At 37.3% G+C, this 21,623-nt stretch overlaps 1 long non-coding RNA gene across 2 annotated transcripts; it reads left to right on the top strand.

The window, feature by feature from the left end:
• The first annotated feature begins 11,006 nt into the window (after nucleotides 1-11,006).
• Nucleotides 11,007-12,994, top strand: LOC126380953 (uncharacterized). 2 transcript variants are annotated; one of them, XR_007568594.1, is made up of 7 exons: nucleotides 11,007-11,240; nucleotides 11,327-11,461; nucleotides 11,549-11,683; nucleotides 11,768-11,902; nucleotides 12,004-12,138; nucleotides 12,717-12,843; nucleotides 12,959-12,994. It is a non-coding gene; the product is annotated as an uncharacterized LOC126380953 (long non-coding RNA). The 2 variants fall into 2 exon arrangements; XR_007568595.1 differs by lacking the exon at nucleotides 11,768-11,902.
• Nucleotides 12,995-21,623: the final 8,629 nt, after the last annotated feature.

The raw sequence follows: 21,623 nt of genomic DNA, 5'->3' as shown, positions 1-21,623 counted from the left end.
AGATAGCGGACGGTAGGCCTCGAACAATAGATATAATGGATTCCTTATACGAGACTTTCCAGTATCCTCTCTTATATCCTCACGGAAATACTGGTTGGCATCCAGATATGAGAGATAATAAGGGCAATAAGCTTAATCAGGTTAAATATGTCCGTTGTTTACTTTTATCCGAATCGCGATTTAGCATATTTGGTCGTTTATCTGAAGAGTGGTTAGTCGATATGTTTTGTAGAATTTTAGAAGAACGCTTGCGGTTTTTGAAAAATAGCCAAACAAAACAACAAAACAGGCTAAGAGTAGCTCCACTCCAAGAATTAATTAATGACGAGTTTATTTTAGGAGAAGGTGGAGTAGAACCTGGTAAAATTTATTTACCTAGCTCATTCACAGGGGGTCCACGATACATGAAAAAGAAATACCTGGATGCTATAGCAATGGTAAACAGGTTAGGTCCACCATCATATTTTTTAACTTTAACATGTAACCCCAACTGGCCTGAAATAAAAAATTCAACATTATCAGGTCGATCAAAAGACCCCCTTACTTGTGCTCGAGTTTTCAACTTAAAACTCGGAGAGTTATTAAAAGATTTAAAATCGGGTAAATGGTTCGGAAAAATTGTTTATATAATGCATGTTATAGAGTTCCAAAAAAGAGGACTACCACATGCGCATATTGCTTTTAGAGTGGAAGGTGGTGGACCAGTAGAAAGTCTGGATATTGATAAGTTTGTTCGAGCTACCATACCTGATCCAGCACAAACTTTATTATACAAAGTTGTCATGGATCACATGATACACGGTCCATGCGGCCCTCCTTACCGAACTAATTTGCCGTGTTGGAATAGTGAAAAAAAAAACTGTTTAAAATATTTTCCAAAAAAAGAAACACCAGTCACCTTCAGTGACGATAGAGGTTTTATACATTTACGTCGCAGTAGTAAAAATCAGGCGATTATTAAATATCGCGGCAGAGACGTAATAGTTAATGATTTGTGGGTCGTTCCTTATAATCCTGCTCTTCTCCTAAAATATGATGCTCACATAAATTTAGAAGTGTCCACACAGCGTGCTATAATTAAGTATTTATTTAAATATATGACAAAAGGACCTGATGAAGCCCGTATTGCCGTTGTTGATGAAGAACATCGTGAGGATGAAATCGAACAATATGTCACTAAGCGATATATTAGTTCTAGCGAAGCAGCGTGGCGTGTTCTCGAATTTGATATTGTAGCTAGGAACCCTACGGTAAAAATGTTAACAGTACATTTGCCCGATCAAAATTCGGTATTTTTTAAGCCTGGCCACGCGAACGAGGCAGTTAATAATGCAGGTTCAGATCTTCTTGACTATTTCAGTAGGCCTTTAACTGAGGAGTTTGATCGGGTATCCTACTTAGACTTTTTTGAAAATTATAACATTCATGCGAAAGATCCTTGTTTAAAGACAGTTCAGGCGGTGCAAATGCAAAACGGCAAATTTCTTACGCGGAGAATGCGGGGTGAGCTCGTCGCGCGTCTATTTTGGGTCGCGCCGAACAGAGGTGAACAGTTCTTTTTAAGACTTCTTTTAAGTGTTTACCCTTGTCGTAGTTTCGCGGATTTACTTCAAATTGGAGGTCCAAATTGCACAACTTTTCAAGAAGCTGCCAAATTCGTAGGACTTGCGGACGACGCAGTCGAATATGAACGGGCTATGGAAGAAGCTTCCACTTTTTTAACCGGACCACGACTTCGTAGCTTTTTTGTAACGCTGGCTGTTAATGGTGCCTCAGTGGCGTCACTGTGGAACACGTATAAACGTCAATTGGCCGAAGATTTCCTTTACAGGGTGCCAGTTGACGAAGAAAACGCGTTTAACATGTGCCTCATTCAAATAGATAGAATGCTACGCAGACACGGAACTTCGTTAATAGAACAAGGTTTGCCGGAAGTAATTTATAGGTCAACAGAGTTGGATAGGGAACGCACTGAATATGATTTAGATAGTTTGAAATCATACGTAGAAGAGTGGTTGCCACAGTTATCTCCCGATCAACGTGCCGTATTCGATTACGTGGAAAAGCTTTGCGTTGATAGTGTTTACCGAGAATCCAACAACTGTGCGATTTTTATCGATGGTCCCGCCGGCACCGGGAAAACGCTTTTATTGAAGGTCATAACTGCATATATCCGCGGTAACCTTAAAGGTATAGCTTTAACCTGTGCATCGTCTGCAATTGCTGCTCAAAATTACACAAACGGAATGACGGCTCATTCCTTGTTTAGATTTCCTTTACATCTATTAGATGATAGCGGATACTGGAACATCTCTAATGGTACTCAAAGAGCTGAATTGATTTATAATTCTAATCTCATTGTGTATGATGAGGCGCCGATGGCTCATAAATACCTTATAAATTTATTAAATAGATCATTGCAGGATTTGATGAGGTCAGACAAAATTTTTGGTTCTAAAATAATTATTTTTGCAGGAGATTTTCGTCAAATTCCTCCTGTAGTCCCAGAAGCACGAACGAATTTTGATATATTAAACGCGTCACTAAAAACTTCACCTATTTGGAAACAATTGAAAAAATTTAGTTTGGTAACTTCACAGAGATGTAAGGATGACGCACAGTATGCAGAATTTCTTTTAAAACTGGGTTCAAATTTATTACCTACTCTTAGGTTAGAAACAAATAATAATAATTTGCAATTAGTCCAACTTGAATCCATTGATTATGTTACTGAATTAGAAGATTTAATTGATTTTGTATTCCCAGAAGTTACCCTTACTGAGCCAGGCGTATGCTCCTTCAGAGCGATTCTATGCACCCGTAACGATGCAGTTAGAGAAATTAATGCCGTTATTTTAGACAAACTACCAGGAGAAGTATTACATTTTTATGCAATAGATAAAGTTTTAAGCGACAACGCTGATCAAGTATATTTTAGTCCCGAATTTTTATATACACTTCGACCACAAGGTGTTCCAGATTTCGACTTACAATTAAAATTAGAATGTGTTTGTGTAATTACGCGTAATCTTAGTTTCGCGGACGGCTTAGTAAATGGCACCAAAGTAATAGTTGTTGATACATCTCCATATATTATTAAAGTTCGGAAACAAGGTGAACTAGGAGATTATTTGATCCCTCGAATTCTTTTTAAAGCGCCTATAGAACATAACAGCCCTTACGAGATGTGTCGCCGTCAATTTCCATTGCAGGTATGTTATGCAATGACTATTCACAAGAGCCAGGGTCAAACGATTAGTCGCGTTGGGGTCGATCTTAGATCTGATATGTTTAGTCACGGTCAACTGTATGTAGCTTTAGGTCGCGTTCGCGAAAGACGTGACATAAAAGTACTACTACCCAGGCACCGAATCGAAAATGACCAACCTTTCTCGAATAACGTTATCATATCAGAACTTTTAAGTTTAACGTAACTTTATTTAGGGTGGCACTTCTTGAAAAGACTGAACAGTTCATCTCTGTTATTAAGCTTATTGGGTTTTTTTAGATCGGTTAAATCATGTGCTGAAATTATCGTATATTGCGAATTATTTATTATTATTTATATTCATTCTATCTTGTTTTTTCTTCTTTTCGTATAATTTAACGATAGAACTGACTTTAACAAGCTTGCACTCGATTTGATGATGGTTACATTGAATTTCAAAGCTAGGTTTACCATTTTATTAGTCACAATCACTGAATTAAAATGTGTGTTAATCAATTGGCAATGTGTGCATGCCCTTCCCAGCCGTTAACGCTGTGGAGGCTCATCTTTAGGGGACGAGAGAACGGGCGTGAAGGGAACTGGCAGGATGAACACTTGGCTGCGGGTGCGACCGGTGCATGGGAGTGAAGTGGAGCTGGCTGGAAGATGGAGGCAGGTATCACTCGATTGCTTTAGCTGAGTTCCACTCAGATCAAGTAAGCTGTCATATGGATGAATGTCGCAGGTTGGAATGATCCGGAGTAGAACTGTCGGTGTCGTTCCCATCGTCGTAGGCATTTTCGGTGGATTTTGTAGGTCGATCAACAATGGTTGCGTGAGTTTTAGCTGTCAAGCTGCTATGCCGTGCTAGCCGATTCTTGCGATCTGGGATACAAGGGATGGACGTATCCTGTGGAATGATCGTGTCAGCGAAGGTTTGAATGTCGCTTAGGACTGGAAAGGAGGGAGTACGGAAACTGTAATCAGTATTCAGGATCTCGCTGTACATGGACAATGTTTAGTTTAGGTGTATTAAAGTGGTAATTGTTCGAAGTTATTTGAAAAGAATTCTGTTTCAGTGTTTAAGCGCTAAAACTGTTTGTTTTTTGTAAGCAAACGTATGATTTATTGATGTTCATTTTTTACTTTATAACGCTAACGCTATACAAATGATTTTGTTACCAAATTTAAGTGCGTATATAAACAATAAATTAATACTAAAATATTTCGATGAAGACACCAATGATGTTTATTGATACATTTTTCTCCTAAGTGCTACTTTCTCAACTTAAAGCAATAAGTTATGCAGTAATTATACTTCTACGAGTATATTTAAACAAATCATCATTCAAAAGCATTTTACCCAATACTTAACTTACATTAAGTAAAATTAATCTTTGTCATTTTAGTCACTTATTTTTTTATCATTCACTAAGCAGTAAGCAAAATATATTTACTAAAATAATAAAAAAAAATACGATATTCATGGTAAGTTGGATTAGCTATTTTATTACACAAACGACTTGATATTTTCATGCATTAATTCAGGAAAATAAATGTATAATGAAAAATAAGTTTTTATAACCGATTAAATTTGTGTAATGTGTAGTGTATACATTTTAATGTATTTAACATTTGCAAATTATATTGATTTGTAAAAAATATAAGTTCCATTAAAATTGTACTAAAGAATATTTTATACTAGCGTATATTAGTAACTTAAGTTAGAATTAAGTAAATAAACAAAAAAATATACGCCTTAAATAATAAATATAAGGAAGAAAGTAAACTACCCGGATGCCTGTTTACTCGTCATCAAGGAAACTTTAAGAAATAACATTACTACAAATGTTTGCTCGAAGAAATATTCAAAAACTTAAACAAATGCCAAGCTGGAAATCGATTAACGAGTACACATAAGCGCTACATAGTGAAACTCGTGTGTCATGTAATGGAACGGACAGAATAAAGAATATGTGTTATGGTACGTTGAATCAGTACAGTAAAATATTATACATTAGCATTCAATGGTGTATGAATGGTCATCGTCATTGTGTCAGCAAAGACGCTTCATCAATTGCACAGATTTGTGGCTACAAATATATAAATGAAAAGTATTATTTAGAACATTATTTATTGTGTTGTGGAATAAAATAGGTCAATAATTACCTGTATCCGGCAGTGACGAACAATTTCATTCATAAACATGGGTAAATATGACGACTGTCAGATGGGCTAAACATGAAAAAAGTCCTTAAACCAAATCCCATTGTTTCGCTATTGTGTTTGAAAATCTAAGCCGCAGGAGGATATTAAGTACGACCATGCTTTACCTTTAATGGTGTATGTAAAAATAATAAAGCCTATAATCAACAATGAATGTTCTATACCATTCTAAGCAAATTCAAAAACAAATTTGATCATGTTAATTTCTGGCCTCCCACAAGCGGGTCTCACCAGTATTGACAGAAGAATGATCACTCATCGATACAAAAACATACATAAAGTAATTAATACATGTATACAGGCTAAATAAAGTGAAATTGCTAGAAAATACCTACTACTTGGAAAAAACAATAATTGGAGAAGAAAGCACTACCTAACAACGTGAAACTTTGATATTCAAATTTTCAAATCAAATATGGCTAAAACAAAAAAAAAATACTTAAAAATTTAAAGGTAAAAGAAAACACCTTTAGTTAAAAAAATTGAAAGCGAGTCATATTTTATATATTCTGGTAAAATTGTTTAGTTTTAAATGTTATCAAATACACCAAATGTTATTAGAAATGAAAGTAACTGCATATAGTTTAATTCATATGTGTACAGTCATAACCAACATACTACCTACGTTTTATTTTTTAAGTCTACATTCGTTATTTATTTACTTATAATGACGCAAATAACAAACAACTATGCTTGTTATTAATTTGCATACACCTACAGTAAATCCAACTTACCATGAATATACAAAGATAATATAATATATATAGTAAGTGCAGAATAAAAACTTAGGGATTACAAGGTTTTATGTTTTCCAGTGGATCTGGTTAGAGCTATGTCACGCTAAATAGTATTCTTTGCATTTCTTCTTACATTACTTTTCAATAGAACACTGTTTCGCATGAGACGGTTCCTCAAAAAACATAATATCGTGTATGAGCTAAACTAAAACTTAGGTTTTATATGGTTTTATGTTTTCCAGTGGATCTGGTTAGAGCTATGTCACGCTAAATTGTGTTCTTTGCATTTCTCCTTACAATACTTTTCAATAGAACACTGTTTCGCATGAGACAGTTCCTCAAAAAACATAATATCGTGTATGAACTAAACAAAAACTTAGGGTTTTACATGGTTTTATGTTTTCCAGTGGATCTGGTTAGAGCTATGTCACGCTAAATGGTGTTTTTTGCATTTCTTCTTACAATACTTTTCAATATAACACTGTTTCGCATGAGACGGTTCCTCAAAAAACATAATATCGTGTATGAGCTAAACTAAAATTTAGGGTTTTACATGGTTTTATGTTTTCCAGTGGATCTGGTTAGAGCTATGTCATGCTAAATAGTGTTTTTTGCATTTCTTTTTACAATTCTTTTCAATAGAACACTGATTCGCATGAGACGGTTCCTCAAAAAACATAATATCGTGTATGAGCTAAACTAAAACTTAGGTTTTATATGGTTTTATGTTTTCCAGTGGATCTGGTTAGAGCCATGTCACGCTAAATTGTGTTCTTTGCATTTCTTCTTACATTAATTTTCAATAGAAAACTGTTTCGCATGACACGGTTCCTCCTTCCGGCCAAGTAGTTAATGCCATCTGCGGCAAATCTACAATAAGTCACGTCAAAAAAAAAAAAAAAAAAAAAAAAGACACGGTTCCTCAAAAAACATAATATCGTGTATGATCTAAACAAAAACTTAGGTTTTATAACGTATTATGTTTTCCAGTGGATCTGGTTAGAGCTATGTCACTCTAAAAGGTGTTTTTTGCATTTCTTCTTACAATACTTTTCAATAGAACACTGTTTCGCATGAGACGATTCCTCAAAAAACATAATATCGTGTATGATTTAAACAAAAACTTAGGTTTTATAAGGTATTATGTTTTCCAGTGGATCTGGTTAGAGCTATGTCACGCTAAATTGTGTTCTTTGCGTTTCTTCTTACAATACTTTTCAATAGAACACTGTTTCGCATGAGACGGTTCCTCAAAAAACATAATATCGTGTATGAACTAAACTAAAACTTAGGGTTTTACATGGTTTTATGTTTTCCAGTGGATCTGGTTAGAGCTATGTCACGCTAAATTGTGTTCTTTGCATTTCTCCTTACAATACTTTTCAATAGAACACTGTTTCGCATGAGACGGTTCCTCAAAAAACATAATATCGTGTATGAGCTAAACTAAAACTTAGGGTTTTACATGGTTTTATGTTTTCCAGTGGATCTGGTTAGAGCTATGTCACGCTAAATTGTGTTCTTTGCATTTCTCCTTCCAATACTTTTCAATAGAACACTGTTGAGACGGTTCCTCAAAAAACATAATATCGTGTATGAGCTAAACTAAAACTTAGGTTTTATATGGTTTTATGTTTTCCAGTGGATCTGGTTAAAGCCATGTCACGCTTAATTGTGTTCTTTGCATTTCTTCTTGCAATACTTTTCAATAGAACACTGTTTCGCATGAGACGGTTCCTCAAAAAACATAATATCGTGTATGAGCTAAACTAAAACTTAGGGTTTTACATGGTTTTATGTTTTCCAGTGGATCTGGTTAAAGCCATGTCACGCTAAATTGTGTTCTTTGCATTTCTTCTTGCAATACTTTTCAATATAACACTGTTTCGCATGAGACGGTTCCTCAAAAAACATAATATCGTGTATGATCTAAACAAAAACTTAGGTTTTATAAGGTATTATTATGTTTTCCAGTGGATCTGGTTAGAGCTATGTCACGCTAAATGGTGTTTTTTGCATTTCTTCATACAATACTTTTCAATAGAACACTGTTTCGCATGAGACGGTTCCTCAAAAAACATAATATCGTGTATGATCTAAACAAAAACTTAGGTTTTATAAGGTATTATGTTTTCCAGTTGATCTGATTAGAGCTATGTCACGCTAAATGGTGTTTTTTGCATTTCTTCTTACAATACTTTTCAATAGAACACTGTTTCGCATGAGACGGTTCCTCAAAAAACATAATATCGTGTATGAGCTAAACTAAGACTTAGGTTTTATATGGTTTTATGTTTTCCAGTGGATCTGGTTAGAGCCATGTCACGCTAAATTGTGTTCTTTGCATTTCTTCTTACAATACATTTCAATAGAACACTGTTTCGCATGACACGGTTCCTCAAAAAACATAATATCGTGTATGAGCTAAACAAAAACTTAGGGTTTTACATGGTTTTATGTTTTCCAGTGGATCTGGTTAGAGCTATGTCACGCTAAATTGTGTTCTTTGCATTTCTTCTTACAATACTTTTCAATAGAACACTGTTTCGCATGACACGGTTCCTCAAAAAACATAATATCGTGTATGAGCTAAACAAAAACTTAGGGTTTTACATGGTTTTATGTTTTCCAGTGGATCTGGTTAGAGCTATGTCACGCTAAATGGTGTTTTCTGTATTTCTTCTTGCAATACTTTTCAATAGAACACTGTTTCGCATGAGACGGTTCCTCAAAAAACATAATATCGTGTATGATCTAAACAAAAACTTAGGTTTTACATGGTTTTATGTTTTCCAGTGGATCTGGTTAGAGCTATGTCACGCTAAATTGTGTTCTTTGCATTTCTTCTTACAATACTTTTCAATAGAACACTGTTTCGCATGACACGGTTCCTCAAAAAACATAATATCGTGTATGAGCTAAACTAAAACTTAGGGTTTTACATGGTTTTATGTTTTCCAGTGGATCTGGTTAGAGCTATGTCACGCTAAATTGTGTTCTTTGCATTTCTTCTTACAATACTTTTCAATAGAACACTGTTTCGCATGACACGGTTCCTCAAAAAACATAATATCGTGTATGAGCTAAACAAAAACTTAGGGTTTTACATGGTTTTATGTTTTCCAGTGGATCTGGTTAGAGCTATGTCACGCTAAATGGTGTTTTCTGTATTTCTTCTTGCAATACTTTTCAATAGAACACTGTTTCGCATGAGACGGTTCCTCAAAAAACATAATATCGTGTATGAGCTAAACAAAAACTTAGGGTTTTACATGATTTTATGTTTTCCAGTGGATCTGGTTAGAGCTATGTCACGCTAAATTGTGTTCTTTGCATTTCTTCTTGCAATACTTTTCAATAGAACACTGTTTCGCATGAGACGGTTCCTCAAAAAACATAATATCGTGTATGAGCTAAACAAAAACTTAGGGTTTTACATGATTTTATGTTTTCCAGTGGATCTGGTTAGAGCTATGTCACGCTAAATTGTGTTCTTTGCATTTCTTCTTGCAATACTTTTCAATAGAACACTGTTTCGCATGAGACGGTTCCTCAAAAAACATAATATCGTGTATGAGCTAAACTAAAACTTAGGTTTTATATTGTTTTATGTTTTCCAGTGGATCTGGTTAGAGCCATGTCACGTTAAATAGCATTCTTGTCATTTCTTCTTTCCATCCTTTATATTATATTAAATAATATTTCATACGGTATTATTTCGTTCTTTAATTTAATGTGTTTTTAGTGCTTCTGAATGTGATTTTGTTTTAAATACTTAGCTTATTAGCATTTATCAGTATCCAAGAATTCATCATACCACTGCTAATTAATAAACAAACAACGGTTTTAGCGTTTAAATACCGAAAAAACACCTGCCTGTTCATTTATTACTTGTTTCATTAAACAGGAATTTGCATATCGATCGTTTTCAATTAACTTCGAACAGTTACATCTACACGTAAACTGAGCATGTAGTCTATCTACAGCAAGATCGTGACCGCTGACTGCAGCTCTCCTTCTCCCTCCATTTCACTCCCAATCGACATTTTCACCTTTGCTGATATGATTACTCCACAGGATACCTCCATCCCCTGCATACCTGGTCGCTAGATTCGGCTGGCACGTCATATCGGTTTGACAGCCAACTCACGTAACTATTGTTGATCGATCCACAGTCCACTGAAGTGCCTACGATGAAGGGAACAACATGGACAGTTCTACTCCGAATTACTCCAATCCATGCGATGTTCATCCATGCGACAACCCACCTGATCTGAGTGGAACTTAACTGAAGCAAGAGAGTGATGCCTAATTCCATCTGCCAACTAGCTCCACTTCTCTCCCGTGCACCAGTCGCACCCACACCGACGTGTTCATCTTGCCAGTTTTCCTCACACCCGTCCACTTGTCTCTTGAAGATTGGCGTCCACAACACCAACGGTTGGTTAGGTCATGCAAGCATTGTTACAATTGATAAAAACACATATTTTCATTTATTGAATGTGATAACCTGTACTAATAATTTGGTCAACTTAGCGATGATAACTCAATGTAAGTATTAACAAACTCGGTACGTGTTTGTTATTGTCAATAATATCTTTAAATTATACAACTCGCTTATGTTTGACAATTACTGAGTAATTGCTTTGCTTATTGCATGCTAATTGCTGAAAATTGCTTTTTATTTTAAATTCCTTAGCTAAAAATTGCTTTTTCTTTCACATTTCTCTGCTTATTGAATGACTATTGCTAACTCATTAGATAGAACCTACTTCTCATATAAGTAGGTGGATGCGGCCTCGATTAGCGGGGGAACCACATGAAAAAAAGCGAGCTACTGGGTGTACCTCCTGGGTAGTTTGGAAATCACCTAATATATATATGTATATATTTATAAATAAAAGTTAATATATATAAATTAACATTAATTTTTTTTAACAGGAAATGCACAATGCTAAAAACTGCGTAGGAGATTTTAATACAATAGTACTACCAAGCCTGATGTTGGCCGCTATTTCAATGAATGCAGCAGTGTCACAGCTAGCAATCAAAAGTAACAAGATATTGAGGTACGTTAAATGACGATCACGACCACTTTGGCAAAAACGTATCGCTATAGACTAAGGAAAAAAAATAATATATATTTTATTTACAGGAAATGCAGATGGCAATAAACTGTGTAGGAGTTCATGATTGCAATAGAATAAAATCGACCAAGCCTGAAGTCAGCAGCCCCTTCAATGAATGCAGCAGTGTGACAGCCAGCAATCAAAAGTTACAAGATATCGAGGTACGTTTCATGACGACCACGACTATTTTGGCAAAAACGTATCGCTATAGACTAAGGAAAAAAAATATATATATATTTTATTTACAGGAAATGCAGATGGCAATAAACTGTGTAGGAGTTTATGATTGCAATAGAATAAAATCGACCAAGCCTGAAGTCAGCAGCCCCTTCAATGAATGCAGCAGTGTGACAGCCAACAATCAAAAGTTACAAGATATCGAGGTACGTTTCATGACGACCACGACTATTTTGGCAAAAACGTATCGCTATCGACTAAGGAAAATAAATTATATATTTTATTTACAGGAAATGCAGAAGGCAAAAAACTGCGTAGGAGATCATTAATACAAAAGTATTATATAAACCAAACCTGATGTTGCCAGCTCCTTCAATGAATGCAGCAGTGTGACAGCCAGCAATCAAAAGTAACAAGATATCGAGGTACGTTACATGACGACCACAACTATTTTGGCAAAAACGTATTGCTATCGACTAAGGAAAATAAATTACATATAATATTTAATTATATATTTTATTTACAGGAAATGCAGAAGGCAAAAAACTGCGTAGGAGATCATTAATACAATAGTATTATATAAACCAAGCCTGATGTTGGCCGCTCATTCAAAGAATGCAGCAGTGTGACAGCCAGCAATCAAAAGTAACAAGATGTCGAGGTACGTTACATGACGATCACGACCACTTTGACATAAACGTATCGCTATAGACTAAGGAAAAAAAATGTAATATACAGGGTGTTAGTGACATCGTAACGAAAACTTTGAGGGATGATTGAGACCATGATTATGAGATGATATCAAGTGGAATTTTCCGTCGCAAAAGTATAGAATTGAAAATAATTTAAAATAACTAAAAAAAAATCATGAATTTTGCGACGGAAAATTCCACTTGATTTCAACTCAGAATTATGGTCTGAATCATCCTCCTCAGTATTTGTTACGGTGTCACTAACACCCTTACCTACTTGTATGGCTACAGTATGTACTTGTGCGGGGTGTAAGTGACATCGTACCGAATACAGAGGGGGATGATTCACCTGATTATTCTGAGTTAATATCAAGTGGAATTTTTCATCGCAAAAGTATAGAATTGAAAATAATTTAAAATAACTAAAAAAAAATCATGAATTTTGCGACGGAAAATTCCACTTGATATGAACTCAGAATCATGGTCTGAATCATCCCCATCAGTATTCGTTACAATGTCACTAACACCCTGTATATTTTATTCACAGGAAATGCAGAGTGCAATAAACTGTGTAGGAGATTATGATTGCAATAGAATAAAATCGACCAAGCCTGAAGTTCTTCAATGCACGCAGCAGTGTGACAGCCAGCAATCAAAAGTTACAAGATATCGAGGTACGTTACATGACGACCACGACTATTTTAACAAAGACGTATCGCTATCGACCAAGGAAAAGAAATTATATATAATATTTAATTATATAATATTTAATATGTATTTTATTTATAGGAAATGCAGAAGGCAAAAAACTGCGTAGGAGATTATTAATACAATACTATTATATCAACCAAGCCTGATGTCGGTAGCTTCTTCAATGAATGCAGCAGTGTGACAGCCAGCAATCAATAGTGATAGTGACAAGAATCTAGGTACGTTACTTAATATTCAATATCTCCTGTACTTAAAGGTTGCCTGGAAGAGATTGCTACTTAGCAATAAGGCCGCCTATTGTACTAATTCTATTTCTCTTTTGTTTTGTTTTTTGTTTTTTCCTGTTTGTGCAATAAAGTATTTGTTATGTTATGTTATGTTACGTTACATGACGACCACGACCACTTTGGCAAAAACGTATCGCTATCGACTAAGAAAAGGATATTATATCTATACGTTATTATAAATATACGTTATTATAAATAAATTAATATTATTTTATTTTTAACAGGAAATACAGAAGGCAAAGAAGCAGATGTCATCAAAGAAGATCTTTGTTCCTGCAATGTTTCCGCAAACGATACATCCAACAGAGCGAAGTGGAAGGAAAAGACTCGGAAAAAAGAGCCCACCACCATATGGGAACAATGCAAGGGAGAGAGAGAGAATATAATTTATATTTTTATTTTTTGATAACATAAAATAAACCAACAATATCCTACACATTTTTTTTATTTCTTTTTGTGTCTGTCTTAATAGTTATTACAAATCTGTGATGCGAAACAAACTATACGAAAACGTCAATCCACGTACAACGCCCGCGAAGCTGCTTTAGCAGCGAGCGCACTTAGCACCATCTAGTTATACTACACTTCTCATCAAAAAAATCGAAACACCTTGCAAGTTTACGTTTTGTCAGGATTATCAGAAAAATGTGTACATTTAGGAATAAATGTTAAATGTCGTTTAATAGTGAGTAATATGAGCTTATCAAATCTTAATGTTAATGTTCTAAATTTAAATGAATTTTTCATAGGTTTCGTATTTTGTTAAATGAGTCATTTTTATTCCGTATGGAGTATAAAGGAAATGGATAAAACAACACACGTAAATGAAAAAAAAAAGCTAAAAAACGTTTATTTAATAACTTGTATTCCCTCCCCGAGCTCTAATTACTGCTTCCATACGGTTCTTCATCGATCGGATGAGAGTCACGATCACATGCTGTGGTATATTGTCCCATTCCTCTTGGATTGCATCTTGCAGCTGGCTAAGTGTTTCTGGGGCAGGATCTCTTGCTCGAATTCGTCTCTTTAATTCATCCCACAGATGTTCAATGGGATTCATGTCCGGGCTTCTTGCTGGCCATTCCATAATAGAGATATCGACTTCGTTAAGATAATCTCGTACGACGCCCGCGGTGTGAGCCCTAGCATTGTCGTGCATGAATATGAAGCCGTTGCCAATAAAATGTGCATAGGGCATCACATGAGGCTCGAGACACTCTTCGACGTACCGATGACAGTTTAGTGCAGGCAGACGTGGCCCAGACACGAAAGCAAGCTCTGTCTTACCGTCGGCGCTGATTCCTCCCCAAACCGTCCACGAACCGCCACCATAGCTGACCTTTTCTTCAATGCAGCATTGTGCATAGCGTTCTCCGTCTCTTCTGTAGACCTTGTTCCTTCCGTCGTTACCATACAGCATAATTTTACACTCATCAGAAAAGAGAACTTTGCTCCACTGTAGGTATGACCAATTTAGGTGCTCACGTGCAAAGTTAAGGCGCGCTCTTCGATGGTCTGCAGTTAATTTCGGCCCATTTGCTGGCTTATGCGGTACCAGTCCACGATCCTTCAACCTTCTTCTAATTGTAGAGTCACTTACAGCCACCCTTCGTACAACACGAAGCCGCTGCTGCAGTTGAAAAGCGTTAAGGCGTCGATTTCTTAAAGAAGTTGTTACAATAAATCGATCATCTCGCTCAGAAGTGACCCGATTCCTGCCAGATCCTGAACGGCGCGTGAACAAACCAGTCTCCCGATAACGTTTATAGACTCTATGAACAGATGACAGGCTTAGATGCAGTCTTGCAGCCACAACACGCTGACTAAGGCCAGAATCCAGCAATGCCACAACTTGGGCGGCTTCTGTGGGCGAAGTATCCATACGTTTTAGAAAAAAAAACCTTTTATCAGACGTCCCAAAGTCACAGTATTGAAATAAAAAACAAAAAGTTTAAGGATAGGCGCCAATTTTTAGTTTTTAAACGCTAAATGTACTCCAACCCTAAACACACATTTGTCTCAAAACAGTGATTCATTTCGTTTATAAGATAAACAAATGAAATTCTAATTTTGAATTTAGAATTTTCGCTTATTACTGTAATGGCCAAACTGCCAGCTATACATTTATGTATTTTTTTTCATCGTATGAATTCTTTTTTGTGTTAAATTCGGACAGAAACAATGAAAACGGAAGTGTTTCGATTTTTTTGATGAGAAGTGTATATATAGCTACAAACCCACTGACTCACTGACTGACTGACTGACTCACTGACAGGGTTGTTCTCCCAGAAGGAGTATCGGGGGGTCAAAATGATGTATGGGGGGTGTGATCGGGACCTCCCGGTGAGTATGGGAAAACTTCCAGATCTTGGAAAACTGCTCCGCATCAGGGAGACGCCCTACAGTCTGGCGCAACTATCGCACCTGGAACGATTCTTTTTTCACGAAACCTATTTAAATCTTGGTCAAATTCAATTGTCGGTGGAAAAAAATCAAAATGGCGGAAAAACAAGATGGCCGCCATACAAAGTTTTGTTTTTCCAGAAAATGTCTCGCGGGTAAAAACTGTGTATGGGATTGTAATCGAAACGTCTTGTTGAGTATAAAAGTACTTCTCAATCTTGAAAAACTGCTCCGCATCAGGGAGACACCCTACGGCCTGGCTAACCTATCGCACCTGGAACAATGATTTTTTCGCACAACGTATTTAAATCTTGGTCAAATCCAATCGCCGGTGAAAAAAAACCAAAATGGCGGAAAAACAAGATGGCCGCCATACAAAATTTTGTTTTTTCAGAAAAATGTCTTACAGGTAAAAACAATGTATGGGGGTGTAATCGGAATGTCATGTTGAGTATGGAAATACTTTTCGATCTTCATAAGCTGCTCCGCATCAGGGAGACACCCTACAGCCTGGCGGAACTATCGCACCTGGATTTTTTTTGTTTTCACGAAGCCTATTAAAGTCTAGGTCAAATTTTATCGCCAGTGAAAAAAAAACAAAATGGCCGAAAAACAAGATGGCCGCCATACAAATTTTTGTTTTTCCAGAAAATGTCTCACGAGGTAAAAATGATGTATTGGGGTGTGATCGGAACGTCATCTTGGAAAACTGCTCCGCATCAGGGAGATACCCTACGGCCTGGCAAAACTATAGCACCTAGAACTTTTTTGATTTCACGAAAACAAGATGGCCGCCATACAAAGCTTCGAACTAATACAGGACACGCGAGCAGCTTGCTGCGAGCGAACCACGCGAAATCTAGTTATTATACTATATATAGCTACAAACCCATGTACCTATTGACTGACTGACTCACTGACATAATTGTTCTCCCAGAAGGAGCGTCGGGGGGTAAAAATGATGTATGGGGGGTGTGATCGGGACCTCCCGGTGAGTATGGGAAAACTTCCAGATCTTGGAAAACTGCTCCGCATCAGGGAGAGACCCTACGACCTGGCGCAACTATTATAGCTGGATCAATTTTATTTTCGCAAAACCTATTTAAATCTTGGTCAAATTCTATTGCGGGTGAAAAAAAATCAAAATGGCGGAAAAACAAGATGGCTGCCATACAAAAAATTGTTTTTCCAGAAAATGTCTCGGAAGTAAAAATGATGTATGGGAATGTAATCGGAGTGTCTTGTCGAGTACGGAAAATGTTCTCAATCTTCGAAAACTGCTCCGCATCAGGGAGACACCCTATGGCCTGGCTAAACTATCAAACATAGAACATTTTTTTTTCCACTAAACCTACTAAATTCCTGGTCAAATTCAATCGCTGGTGATAAAAAATCAAAATGGCGGAAAAACAAGATGGCCGCCATACAAATTTTTCAATATTCCTGAAAATGCCTCGGGGGTAAAAATGATGTATAGGAGGTGTGATCAAAACCTCAAGTTGAGTATGGAAATACTTCTCGATCTTTGAAAACTGCTCCGCATCAGGGAGACACCTTACGGCCTGGCGAAACTATCGCACCTGGAACTTTTTGGTTTTCACGAAACCTATTTAATTCTTGGTCAAATTTTATCCCTGGTGAAAAAAAAAACAAAATGGCCGAAAAACAAGATGGCCGCCATACAAATTTTTGCTTTTCCAGAAAATGTCTCGGGGAAAATAACTGTGTATAGGGTTGTAATCGGAATGTCTTGTAAAGTATGGAAATATTTCTCGATCTTTGAAAGCTGCTCCGCATCAGAGTGGCACCATACGGCTTGGCGAAACTATCGCATCTGGACCTTTTTTGTTTTCACAATACCTATTTAAATCTTGGTCAAATTTTATCGCCGGTGAAAAAAAAACAAAATGGCGGAAAAACAAGATGGCCGCCATATAAATTTTTGTTTTTCAGAAAATGTCTCGGGTGTCAAAATGATGTATAGGGGAGTGATCGGAACATCATCTTGGAAAACTGCTCCGCATCAGGGAGACACCCTACGGCCTGGCAAAACTATCGCACCTGGAACATTTTTGATTTCACGAAACCTATTTAAATCTTGGTCAAATTTTATCGCCGGTGAAAAAAAAAACAAAATGGCCGAAAAACAAGATAGCCGCCATATAAATTTTTGTTTTTCCAGAAAATGTCTCGGGTGTAAAAATGATGTATAGGGGAGTGATCGGAACATCATCTTGGAAAACTGCTCCGCATCAGGGAGACACCCTACGGCCTGGCAAAACTATCGCACCTGGAACATTTTTGATTTCACGAAACCTATTTAAATCTTGGTCAAATTTTATCCCTGGTGAAAAAAAAACAAAATGGCCGAAAAACAAGATGGCCGCCATACAAATTTTTGCTTTTCCAGAAAATGTCTCGGGGAAAATAACTGTGTATAGGGTTGTAATCGGAATGTCTTGTAAAGTATGGAAATATTTCTCGATCTTTGAAAGCTGCTCCGCATCAGAGTGGCACCATACGGCTTGGCGAAACTATCGCATCTGGACCTTTTTTGTTTTCACAATACCTATTTAAATTTTGGTCAAATTTTATCGCCGGTGAAAAAAAAAACAAAATGGCGGAAAAACAAGATGGCCGCCATATAAATTTTTGTTTTTCCAGAAAATGTCTCGGGTGTAAAAATGATGTATAGGGGAGTGATCGGAACATCATCTTGGAAAACTGCTCCGCATCAGGGAGACACCCTACGGCCTGGCAAAACTATCGCACCTGGAACATTTTTGATTTCACGAAACCTATTTAAATCTTGGTCAAATTTTATCGCCGGTGAAAAAAAAAACAAAATGGCCGAAAAACAAGATAGCCGCCATATAAATTTTTGTTTTTCCAGAAAATGTCTCGGGTGTAAAAATGATGTATAGGGGTGTGATCGGAACGTCATCTTGGAAAACTGCTCCGCATCAGGGAGACACCCTACGGCCTGGCAAAACTATAGCACCTAGAACTTTTTAGATTTCACGAGACATATTCGAGTCTTGGTCAAATTCAATCGTCGGCAAAAAACAAGATGGCCGCCATACAAAGTTTCGAACTAATACAGGACACGCGAGCAGCTTGCTGCGAGCGAACCACGCGACATCTAGTTATATTATAATATATATAGCTACAAACCCACTGACTGACTGACTCACTCACTGACATAATTGTTCTCCCAGAAGGAGCGTCGGGGGGTAAAAATGATGTATGGGGGGCGTGATCGGGACCTCCTGGTGAGTATGGGAAAAATCCCAGATCTTGGAAAACTGCTCCGCATCAGGGAGACACCCAACGGCCTGGCGCAACTATCGCACCTGGAACGATTCTTTTTTCATAGAACCTATTTAAATCTTGGTCAAATTCAATCGTGAGTGAAAAAAAAACAAAATGGCGGAAAAACAAGATGGCCGCCATACAAAATTTTGTTTTTTCAGAAAATGTCTCGGTGGGAAAAATTATGTATGAGGAATGTGATCAAAACATCATGTTGAGTATGGAAATACTTTTCGATCTTCGAAAGCTGCTCCGCATCAGGGAGACACCCTACAGCCTGGCGCAACTATTATACCTGGATAAATTTTTTTTTCACAAAACCTATTTAAATCTTGGTCAAATTTTAATGCCGGTGAACAAAAATCAAAATGGCGGAAAAACAAGATGGCCGCCATACAAAATTTCGTTTTTCCAGAAAATGTTTCGTTGGTAAAAACTGTGTATGGGGTTGTAATCAGAACGTCTTGGTGAGTATGGAAATACTTCTCGATCTTGAAAAACTGCTCCGCATCAGGCAGACACCCTACGGCCTGGCAAAACTATAAAACCTGGAGCAATTTTTCTTTCGCGAAACATATTTAAATCTTGGTCAAATCCAATCCCTGCTGAAAAAAAACAAAATGGCGGAAAAACAAGATGGCCGCCATACAAAATTATCGTTTTTCCCGAAAATGCCTCGGGGGTAAAAATGATGTATGAGGAATGTGATCGAAACATCATGTTGAGTATGGAAATACTTTTCGATCTTCGAAAGCTGCTCCGCATCAGGGAGACACCCTACAGCCTGGCGAAACTATCGCACATGGAACTTTTTTGTTTTCACGGAGCCTATTAAAGTCTTGGTCAAATTTTATCGCCAGTGAAAAAAAAACAAAATGGCCGAAAAACAAGATGGCCGCCATACAAATTTTTGTTTTTCCAGAAAATGTCTCACGAGGTAAAAATTATGTATTAGGGTGTGATCGGAACGTCATCTTGGAAAACTGCTCCGCATCAGGGGTCACCCTACGGCCTGGCAAAACTATAGCGCCTAGAACTTTTTTGATTTCACGAGACCTATTTAAGTCTAGGTCAAATTCTATCTCGGTAAAAAAATGGCGGGAAAACAAGATGGCCGCCATACAAAATTTTGTTTTTCTAGAAAATTCCTCAAGGTCAAAAAATATGTATAAGGGTGTGATCGGAACGTCATCTTGGAAAACTGCTCCGCATCAGGGAGACACCCTACGGCCTGGCAAACTATAGCACCTAGAACTTTTTTGGTTTCACGAGACCTATTCAAGTCTTGGTCAAATTCTATCGCGGTTAAAAAATGGCGGGAAAACAAGATGGCCGCCATACAAAGCTTCGAACTAATACAGGACACGCGAGCAGCTTGCTGCGAGCGAACCACGCGAAATCTAGTTATTTTATATTATATAAAGCTACAAACCCATGTACTGACTGACTGACTGACTCACTCACTGACAGGGTTGTTCTCCCAGAAGGAGCGCCGGGGGGTAAAAATGATGTATGGGGGGTGTGATCAAGATCTTCCGATGAGTATGAGAAAACTTCCAGATCTTGGAAAACTGCTCCGCATCAGGGAGAGACCCTACGGACTGGCGCAACTATCGCACCTGGAACGATTCTTTTTTCGCAAAACCTATTTAAATCTTGGTCAAATTTTATTGTGGGTGAAAAAATAACAAAATGGCGGAAAAACAAGATGGCCGCCATACAAAATTTTGTTTTTTTTAAAAATGCCTCGGGTGTAAAAATGATGTATGGGAGGTGTGATCGAAACGTCAAGTTGAGTATGGAAAAACTGCTCGATCTTGAAAAACTGCTCCGCATCAGGGAGACACCCTACGGCCTGGCGAAACTATCGCACCTAGGACTTTTTTGTTTTCACGATACCTATTTAAATCTTGGTCAAATTTTATCGCCGGTGAAAAAAAAACAAAATGGCGGAAAAACAAGATGGCCGCCATACAAAATTTTGTTTTTCCAGAAAATGTCTCGGCAGTAAAAACTGTGTATGGGGGTGTAATCGGAACGTATTGTTGAGTATGGAAATACTTCTCGATCTTGAAAACCTGCTCCGCGTCAGGGAGACACTTTACGGCCTGGCGAAACTATCTCACCTAGAACGGTGCTTTTTTCACAATACCTATTTAAATCTTGGTCAAATTCAATCCCCGGGGACAAAAAAACAAAATGGCCGAAAAACAAGATGGCCGCCATACAAATTTTTCGTTTTTCCTCAAAATGCCTCGGGGGTAAAAATAATGTATAGGGGTGTCATCGAAACGTCAAGTCGAGTATGAAAATACGTCTGGGTTTCCGATGTCTGCTCCGCATCAGGGCGGCACCCTACGGCCTGGGAAAACTATCGCACCTGGAACTTTTTCGTTTTCACGAAACCTATTTGAATCTTAATAAAATTTTATCGCCTGTGAAAAAAAACAAAATGGTGGAAAAGCAAGATGGCTGCCATACAAATTTTTCGTTTTTCCAGAAAATGTCTCGGGTGTAAAAACGATGTATAGGGGTGTTATCGGAACGTCATCTTGGAAAACTGCTCCGCATCAGGGAGACACCCTACGGCCTGGCGAAACTATCGCACCTGGAACGATTCTTTTTTCACATAACCTACTTAAATCTTGGTCAAATTCTATTGTGGGTGAAAAAAAATCAAAATGGCGGAAAAACAAGATGGCCGCCATACAAAATTTTGTTTTTCCAGAAAATGTCTCGGA

The sequence above is a fragment of the Pectinophora gossypiella genome, unplaced genomic scaffold (assembly GCF_024362695.1).
Source record: "Pectinophora gossypiella unplaced genomic scaffold, ilPecGoss1.1 Pgos_32, whole genome shotgun sequence".
NCBI classification, from domain to species: domain Eukaryota; kingdom Metazoa; phylum Arthropoda; class Insecta; order Lepidoptera; family Gelechiidae; genus Pectinophora; species Pectinophora gossypiella.
Note: the sequence above shows the minus strand (reverse complement) of the source record. Positions and strands in the feature narration are given on the sequence as shown.